The sequence below is a fragment of the Armigeres subalbatus genome, unplaced genomic scaffold (assembly GCF_024139115.2).
Source record: "Armigeres subalbatus isolate Guangzhou_Male unplaced genomic scaffold, GZ_Asu_2 Contig204, whole genome shotgun sequence".
Taxonomy (NCBI): Eukaryota; Metazoa; Arthropoda; class Insecta; order Diptera; family Culicidae; genus Armigeres; species Armigeres subalbatus.
Window position 1 is genome coordinate 183,829 of NW_026942880.1, and position 9,911 is coordinate 193,739.

Sequence of the window (9,911 nt, forward strand, 5' to 3'; positions counted from 1 at the left end):
CGACATTCCGAAGGATTTCTTGAAGAATTTCTTTGGACATTCCTCCAAGAATTCCTTCGGAATTTTCTCCGGAAATTCCTTCAGAAAATCCTCTAGAAATTAATACGGAGATACATCCATATCAAGGCTCTAATAATTTTCTGCAGGTATTCCTTCAGAATTTCCTCCAGGACTTCCTGGAAATTATTGCAAGAAAGCCTAGAAATTTCTTTGGGAACTGTTTATCTTAATAAATCGAAACCTTTTTTTTCAGAGCAATTCTATCAATTACAAGGAATAGTGAAGGATATGTTCAATTTGATGGGTCACGTGCCCCATTGTGCTCCAGCTCCAGAAGCCAAAATACCATTTTTGCATTCGCATATCACGAGGCTAGAACAATGATACTCCATAAAACCTGTGATTGTGATTGTGCCTGAAAGTGTAGTCTTGTTAATTAATAGGGCAAAGACAAAGGTGCTGTTTGAAAGAGATGGCGCCACAACATTTAAAGTAAAATGAATTTCCTTGTATGGACAAATCATCCGTTCTCATCAACTACGCATCGCATCAATATGAAAACTAGGTCAAAAAGCAACAAATAATTTTTAGATTTTTTGTACCCACGACTTGTTTTTCAGTTCTAAACAATAAAAGAGATTTCATTGTACCTCCATACTAAATTCTAGCTTTATACTTTCAATTTCTTCAAGACTGTTCTCCACCTCGTGTGTGTGGAAGGAACATTGAAAACTTACGATATCGAACAGCAGATGTCACTAGTGTATATGCAATATTACATCGATACACACACGCAGCAACACCACCTGTCGCCTGATAATGCAAATATCGCAATTATACCATCAGATGTAGTGGCTGTTGTTAAAATATTTTGAAAGGGCCTCAAGCGGAATTTTTGCTAGAATGCAACTGACGACCTCCTATTTCTTCAAGACTGTTCTCCACCTCGTGTGTGGAACATTGAAAGCTTACGATATCGAACAGCAGATGTCACTAGTGTATATGCAATATTACGTTAATACAAACACGCAGCAACACCACCTGTCGCCTGATAATGGAAATATTGCAATTATACCATCAGGTGTAGTGGCTGTTGTTAACATGTTTTGAAAGGACCTCAAGCGGATTTTTTGGTAGAATGCAACTGACGATCTCCTATTGAGTTGATGCTATCATAACAACTCTAACAAAACCCACGCAATTTTTTTCTCTGGAAGCGACATCTTCAGGGATTTATCGGCAATATAACTTGTGTACAACATTTTATTCGCTCTGCTTGGAGATAAAGTATAAACTTAGGCGATCTCGATAGTACTTTCTTGCATTGGCGCTTTTACGAGTTGGTACAGTGTACAACAAAATACTTGTAACGATGGAAGCATATGAAGTATGCTCAAATCTACTGGATTCAAATTGAGCAATTAATTGCAGCGGCTCTTGCGGTAGGACCTTTCACTTCGTTTGCGTTGGACTGGCTAAATCGCATTTTTCTGCATGGTGTGCGAAAACAGGTTTGTTTTGGTTCTGCAACTCTTGCCGCTTAAACTTTTAACCGGCAGTATCCGATCGGGAGAAAACCATCATACGGGCATTACGTGAATTGCTCATACGCACTGATTCGATGGATACCCGCCTAGGAAATTATGGCGAAAATCTTCGGAAGATCAATCGGACAATGTTTGGAACTCAAACGCAATCTAAGCCGACTAACAACTCGCATCACCAAGCCTCTTTTTCACGATGCATTGATGAACTAACCCTGGACGATACTGCCGAAGACCCTATTAACCGCTCTAGGTCCTGCGACGATACGTCGTTCTTTGAAGTCCTGGATGAAATAAATAATTCCGAAATAAAAAAAAATAACTCCCGGATAAATTTGTCGTTGGGTCGAACAAACGTGTGCAAATCGTCACAAATTCGGTTGACTCTGGAGTCAACAAAACTACCTCTCGCGTCAGCGTATCAGCTCCGACCGCACCTGAGAAGCATTCGAACATATCGAGCAATAAATCATCATCAACTGCTCTTCAACAAACACTAAGTACAGGACTCAATAAACATCCCGAGCGGAATGATGACCAGTTTGCAAATCGCCGTGTTGCTCGAGGTGGACCCGGCAATACAAGCTCAATTCCTTTGAAAGTTGCGAACGTTTTGCAGCCTACTCTAGATTCTACGTGACACCTTTCTCACCTGACCAGAACGAAGACGAAATCAAACAGTACGTAGCTGAAATGTCTAACATTGACATTTCCATGATAAAAGCAGTCAAATTAGTTCCCCGCGGTAAAAACGTAGAAGATTTGTCCTTTGTATCCTTCATAGTGACAGTCAGCAGAACAGTCTCAAATGTTGTTGGTGATTCATTTTATTGGCCAGAGGGGATAACTGTACGAGAATTTGAACCAAATCCAAAAAACGGATCACTAGTACGGCTTCCAGTTTTCCAGTAACCGTAACCGCCACTTAGCCGCACTTAATGTTTCATCGGGTAAGTTTTACAATGGTGTATGTCCCGCCGAAGCATCGGAAGATACTTCACAATTTTTGAAGAGTTATTCCCATCCGCAGTTTAAAACTGTTTCGCCTTTGTTGCCCGGCGAACGAAATCGGTTCACCGTACCTGCCTTCGGATCCGTTTATCATCGAGGACGCAAAACAACAACAAGCTATACACCGCGACGCATCGTAGAAAGCACATTGGAGACCCCATCTAGGATCGACACAGTTCCGCCTAATGCACTCATCGGTCATCGGAGTCGTCGCGGTCCTGTTGTCGAATCTGTCGATGGGGTTCTCCAGCCTGCTTCACTAGACAAGTACCAATACGATCAAGAATCAACTCTTCCTGATCGGATTTCCGCTTCTAGTGCCGACAATATCCGTGGTTTCTCTCCAATGGTCTCACAACTCAATCAACTCGCTGGCTTCTCACCGGCCCCGGGACGCACTTCGGCAAGCACTGTGGAAGATCCCAACCCACCAAGCACGGTCGCGCCTTTGCTGCCATCGTTCGTCAGCCGTCCTGGTCCCGTGTCTGGGCCTGTGGAAGGGGTCTTCCAAGCCGCATCTGATGGCAAGTACACTATAATTCCGAACAATTCAAACGCTGATGAGATTCCCACTTCTAGTTCTTCGACGATTGGACAGCGACAACCAAGCAACCGTCAATGTGAATCCAGTGAAATCTCGATTTATTTCCAAAACGTACGTGGAGTGCGGACGAAAATTGATGAGCTGTTTCTTGCCACCTGTGACAGCAATTACGATGTCATCGTTTTGGTTGAGACTGGTCTTGATGACTGCATCACTTCTCTGCAGCTATTCGGTACTTCCTACAACGTATATCGATGCGATCGTTGTGCTTTGAACAGTCTCAAGTCGCGTTTTGGAGGTGTGTTCATCGCTATTGCTCAACAATACATTAGCTCGTCGATCGATTTGAGGAATGGTCAATCATTAGAGCAAGTAAGCGTATCGTCTGTCATCAAGAAGCAAAAATTATGGTTAATGGTCGTCTACATTCCACCCCATCGAAGTCAAGATGTTTCGATAATTAACGCACACATCGCCTCTGCACAAGAGCTTCACGAAAAAGGTTCATCCGACGACAAAGTTATTATTTGTGGGGACTATAATCAACCGCGTTTGTCCTGGTCTAAACCACCCAGAGGTATATGTTACGATCGTCCAGTGTCACTTCCTCTTGCAGCTTCTACACTGGTTGATGGTTTTGATTTCCTTAATATGATGCAAGGTAACTCTGAGTACAATCAATCACCTTGGTAGAGTGCTCGATCTGGTTTACTTCTCATGTGACAATGACGTTAATGTAACGAGAGCAGTTTCTACTCTATTGCCAATTGACCTACATCATCCTCCGTTAGATGTTGCGGTTACTATTCCTTCTGTAAGAAACATTCCGCTTTGTTATGATGACATTCGACGTTTAAATTATCGTCGTATCACCTTCGAAGCACTAACAGAGTATTTATCGAACATTGACTGGGCTACAATATTCCAAGACTCTAACGATGTAGACGAAATCACTGGGCGTTTCTGCGATACCTTGTGCGCGTGGCTTAATGAGAACCTACCGACGATTAGACCACCTGGTAAACCAGCTTGGGGCACCCCGGAGCTACGTAGATTGAAACGTCAGCGAAATGCCAAACAAAGGTTACTGCGTAAAAATCGGTCATATGTTAATCAACAAGCGTTTAAACTAGCTAGTGATGCATATCGTCAGATGAATGTTAACTTATATAAATCGCATGTGATGCGTATACAGTTCAGCTTGCGAAGAAATCCAAAAAGTTTTTGGAGCTTTGTAGCGAAAAGAAAAAGCTCTTCCATCCCGTCGCATGTCTTTCTGGACGATTCTGAATCGATGTCAGCACAAGAGTCTTGTGCGATGTTTGCCAAACATTTCGCATCAGTTTTTTCTTCTCACATCACGTCCAAAACGGAAGCTAATGCGGCAGCTTCTAGTAAGTATACCTGTTGACGCTGTTGATATTGACATATTTTCAATTTCTGCGGATATGATCATCGCTGCCTCAAAGAAACTAAAAAACTCCTACTCGCCTGGACCAGACGGTGTACCAGCCGTTAGGAGTTTCCAAAATAGGTGGACAGAACAGTATTCGAGATCAAGACCCGTCAATACTTCCATAGTAGGCTTAGTCTGCTTTCCTCGGGTCAGGAGATATTTAGTTAGCGCAGATCTGGGGAATGTCAATGTCAATTGATCTGATGGGCGGAAGGCATAGTTTTCCTGGAAGATAACGTAACTGAAGCGGGTAGGTGGTCGGACGGGTGGACTTCTTGAATATTCTTATCGGCTAGCTGCTCCTTTAAACCGGTATGTTCCTCATTAAGGTCGGTGATTTTGTCATAACTTTTCCATTGATGCCATGCATTTCATCATAGCGAAAAACTCCGACGAGTTTCCGGTCCAGTGACGGGAAATGTCATATCGATGTCATGGGACTAACTTGCTAATAACTTTTCTCACAAGTCATTTACAATTATGTTTTCCATATAAACATGTAGCCCTCAAATGACACGAAAACTTTTTCTAATAGGTAATTTCTCTAAATATGATATTGGAGGCGTGAGAGCCGAATTAGTGTCAGATGACATTAATGTCATGACATTCCGTGACATTTTTTTAATCGCGCTCTCATGGCTCACACTTTGTATTTAGAACAATGATCTGTTCGACAAAGTTCGACGACCCTTTAAGTACTACATGTTAATCAAAAAATCCGAACTGTAGATGACTTTTGGAAAAAAGTTATTACGAAATTAGTAATAGCAATGCCATGACATTTTTTTGACATTTCCTATCACTGTTCCGGTCATTGCAGAAAGATTTCAACGAGCGGTGGGAGTTTGAGCTGTACGATTTTTTTTTTAATTTTATTTATTTTTTTTTTTTTTTCATTAAAATAATAAGTTTATTATTATAAGAAACTTGAGTGACCTCATCGTAAGTTTTCGTTGGCCTGTTTTTCCTTCTGGAGGATTCGCCTAGCTTCGGGATAAGTACTAATGTAATCAATCATCTGCACTTCGTTTACATCCGTGTAAAAGAGGCAGCAACGATGGCCAATGTTGGTGATTGTTACATTTCCTGCAGAGCTTCTGTCTGTCGCATTCCCTATCCTCAGCAATCGGGTGGCTTTTCGAGCAGTTCCCACATATACCAGTCTTGGCATTGCAACGCGCTTTTGTATGACAAAAGGCCGAGCATTTGAAGCATGGCATCGGAGACGAATAGAAATAATGGGTTGGGCGCCCCGAGGAACCGAAGTGGATATTGAAGTGATATTGAGGTCCCTTCAATGGTAAATATCAACAGGGGAGTGTTGACCCTGACGTCAGCTTTCTTCGGATGCAAGCTTAAAGCGCATTGCTCTCATTTCCGGAATCAGAGTAGAAACTACGCAACAGGCGTCGGTAGAGTCACATGATCTTGTACTTGTAGGTGGATCTTTCTCACCCTCGGCCCCAGGTAAATTCAGTTGTAGTCGACATTGTTTTCCACTCTAGTTGGGACAGGCCCGGTTACAAATGCCGTGTTTATCACTACTTCGCAGTTTCCACAAACGGTGTCATTAGCCTTACAGCCAGCTTTGGTGTGGCCGAAGGACCAATATCTAAACCAAGGTCAAGGAGCCCTACCTCAATAATCCTAATATGGTGTATTCCGGCCTTGAGCTCCCTCGAACGATTAGTATGAGAAGGGTGGAATATTCCAGAGGAGAAGTTAACTTCTTTTGGGAGGGTGCTGGAGGGAAAACTTGAGTGGGGGATAACGAAGTACTACCCCAGAGAAGGGAAGGTGACCTCGAATTCCACTATCTTTCTGCTACACTAATTCTTTTGATTTTCAAAGAAAAAAAATCCACTGACTTTTTTCAAAGTATTCCTTGAACGCTCTTCAATATTTCCACGGGATTTTTTTTGTAGTAATTTTCCACGGGGAATTCCCCTAAATTTCCCTAGGAAATTTGTTCCAAATTCTTTCGAGTGTCCACAGGATTTTTTTAAAATTTCCACGCGAGGTTCTTTCAAACTTTCACTGGAAATTCTAATCTTTTAAAAATGGTGTGAAATTGCCGAATTAATTGTTATACTATACACAATTGCAATGAAAACTTGCCACCAATCGGATTAAGGTAATGATAGATGTGTTGATCCCTTCTTTGAAAGTAGGCTGTTGTAGTGCAGCAGAAATCCCTCAACCCTGAGCGAACCGCCTCTTCATTCATATGCAATTCACTCTCTTCATACCAGCAACGGCGACATTGCGTACTCAGCAAATATCTCCTATATTCGACCGTTATCGAGAGATCGACTACAGAGGATTATTATCAACAGGTAGAAACTCATCGCAAGATAACTCTACTGGATTGCGGCCAAGAATATGTGTTTCAGAGCCTATCGTATCGTCCGCAAGGAAGCCACCTTGGGCCCCTACTTTTTGTGCTTTTTGTGAACGATTTATGCAGCGAATTAAAATCTTCAAATTAATGTATACCGACGACTTGAAAATGTTTCGAGCCGCAACGTCGCTGGTGGATTGTTGCGCGTTGCAAGCCGATGTTGATAAGCTTTCGGACTGGTGTGACAGAAATGGAATGACGTCGAATGTAAACAAATGTAACATTATCACGTTCACACGTCTGCCCGATCAGGAATACATAACAAAATTATAACTCAATTCTATCAATGGTTGTTATTTAAAACAACGTGTGTTATAATTAGATAATTCGATAAAAATGTGTCTTCGGCCAGTTTTATTTCATATCAAAATTATAACAACATTAGTTATGTATATTTACACAAAATAATTGCCTACATTTTTTGATATTGGAAAAAAGCGGAGGTAATCACCTCCAGTATAACTTGAATCAATGTTCGATATTAATAGCTAGTACAAAGCTAATTGCCTACATTATGGATGGAAATCCGGCGTTGTAGCGTACCACATTTTTATACGTAATGTAGGCAATTACCATGGAAGTAGATTTTTGTACCTCATGATCATATCAACGGTTGTTATAATGTTGAAATGAAGGTAACAACCTCTGATATAATTATGTTACGGCTAGAGGGAATTTTGATATAATTTTTGTTATTTTAACAACTAACCAGCCAATTTTATAACACATTTTGTTACATTATTTTTCTGAAATAAATAACTCCCCTTGTTATAACTTTGTTATGCATTCTTGATCGGGTGCGCTCTTTCGAATACACTATGCACGACCTAGCTTTGAATCGAGTTTTGCTCGTCAAAGATCTAGGTGTTTCACTGGACAGTAAACTTCGTTTTAGTGAGCACATCTCAACCACAACAACTAAAGCTTTTGCCATATTGGGGCTTATGAAGCGCAACGCCCGAGATTTCAGCGATATTTACTGCCTCAGGACGTTGTATACATCGCTGGTTCGCAGTATTCTACTCGTATGGGCACCGTATCACGCAACGCAAATAGCTAGAATCGAACATGTTCAGAAAGCTTTCATCAGATTTGCGCTACGAAGGCTTCCCTGGCGTAATAGACGTGAGCTGCCTCCATATGAGCACCGCTGTGAACTCGTGAGTCTTCCTACATTGAGGAGTAGGAGAATGCTTCTTCAGAGGCTCTTCGTATTCGACCTTCTGCAGAACAACATCGACTGTCCTTATCTCTTGGCGAAACTCCATTTTAATGCCCCCGAAAGAACAGTAAGGACTTTTTCCGACGCCCTGCACACCGTAAATTGTATGGGGAAAAAAAAACCGTTTGACGTTTGTTGTGAATGTTTTAATGTTATCAGTCATTTGTATGATTTTAATTTAAGTAAACGGATGTTCAAGTCGCGTATTAGTTCTTAAGTTTTTTAATCTGTACGATGAACAACATAGTCGAAGACTGTAAATAAATAAATAAATAAATAAAAATGTGTGTTGTATTATAAGTATATAATGTTAAAGAATAAATGATAGTCCATAGAATTCGTAAATAAATGTGTTTCACGTAAGGCTGTTTTTCTGTATGTCACACGGGTGTTCATTGGAATAATTGGAATAAAGAAAAATCCCGTACTATACATGGGAATCTAAGGTATAATGAAGAGTTTGGAGTAGCCAATTTGGAGTAACCAACCGTTAATTAATTCTTCTGCGTGTCGATCAAAGCTACCCGAATCCGGTAGCGTTTGCCCGAAATTGGTCCATGGTGGATGTCGGGCGTTTGCCCCGACTAAGACAATGTTGGATTTGATCCCTTTTTCAAAAGAAGGTGTTTGTACAGTATCAAGCATCGTAAACTGTAATTCTTGTTTTTTTTGGAAATAGGGTAAAGTGCTCAATAATGGACCCCCAACAAATAGTGGACCCTCCAGCAATTTTTGCATTATTTCAGCACAATGTAAACATTTTGCTATGAAATTCCATCGGGAGAACCTACCTTACAGTTCTATGATTTGACTACATGCATTGGAAATGCTATGGAAAGTAAAATTAGATGATTTTTTACAATTCTATAAAAAATAAACACAAGAGTGTCCATTATAGGAATATTTTGGGGGGTCCATAATAGGGAAGAAGAACGTCCCGAAACGGAACATAAAAATCAAATGAAGTGTCGACTATAGGGAAGCAATTTCCAATTATGGACCCCCAGGGGGTCTACTATAGGGCGAATTCAGTCAGACTTTAAAATGTTAATTTCAACGAATAACGTCAAGTATTTGAGTGATTTATGTATGTATCGTAAAGAGGAGATGCAGAGCTTGATATTAGATATCACGCAAAATTAATATGTTGAAAATTTCCACTCCTTATGCCAGGAAGAGCAAAATTTCGCTACTAGGGGGTCCACTATTGGGCATTTTACCCTAGGTGTTTGCCTGGAATAAGCTAATGATGGATGTAATCCCTTCATCGAAAGTGGTTCTGCCGATCCGTTTGTCCGTTGACACATACCCGGCGTGATGCATTTCTTCGAATTTGCAAACGAGTCTACGAGCAGAAGGGCTCCATGATTGAGATTTTTGAATGATTTTACCAACACAGATTGCGAATATCCGATGCAAATATGTCAACGGTGGCAAGATAACAGAAATAGCTCGGCGGCGCCCATCTTTATCCGCATTTTATTCTGGCCAAATTGGTTAATCCAAAGTTCAAAAAGTTAGTCTCACATTTTTATACATACTATCATGGTACTATGAGTGAGTATTTATTGAAAAGCTCGGTTTTAGTTTGATTGTCGCTCACCACGATGCTCAACCGCCAACCTCACCCAAGACCAGAGACCCCTTTCACTATAGACGACATATAATGATTTTATTCCATAAATAACGCATAAATGACTTGGTTGTAATGACTAGCAATAATGTCTCGAATC